Source organism: Sinocyclocheilus grahami, unplaced genomic scaffold (assembly GCF_001515645.1).
Source record: "Sinocyclocheilus grahami isolate Dianchi unplaced genomic scaffold, SAMN03320097.WGS_v1.1 scaffold5004.1, whole genome shotgun sequence".
NCBI lineage: Eukaryota > Metazoa > Chordata > Actinopteri > Cypriniformes > Cyprinidae > Sinocyclocheilus > Sinocyclocheilus grahami.
In genome coordinates, this window is record NW_015509814.1 from 2546 (window position 1) to 2960 (window position 415).

Genomic DNA, 415 nt, shown 5'->3' on the forward strand with positions numbered 1-415 from the left:
AAATATTAAATATGCAATATGAAATGCTCTCTCATACTGAATCCAAACTATTAAGAGAACAGCGGGCCCTGACTGACGTCATTAGCAGGATTGTTGAGGATAGTGAGGGCAGCTAAAGTCAAATAGAGCCTGCAAAACTATTACTCCTCAAGTGCACTTATAGTTCACCAGAAAACTTGCTGACATTTAAACTGACATCTTCATCAGTGCAGCAAGCTGTAATTTCTGTCTTATGAAGTCGAATTGCCCCAAATAACAGAGAAAGGCAGCTCACCATCACTCTCCACAAAGTCTTGCAGGGCCTTAAACGATCCAGACTGACGTGGTTCATGTGGCTGCTCTTGGTTTTCCTGGAGCATGCGGTACACATGAGATTCTTCAATAGACGTCAGGGGTTTAGGGCTGAAAACAGATA

At 42.7% G+C, this 415-nt stretch overlaps 1 protein-coding gene across 1 annotated transcript in view; it reads left to right on the plus strand.

Moving 5' to 3' along the window:
• The window catches only part of LOC107577059 (UPF0602 protein C4orf47 homolog), a 3395-nt gene that overhangs the window by 2365 nt on the left and 615 nt on the right, over window positions 1-415 (plus strand). The window lies entirely within an intron of this gene.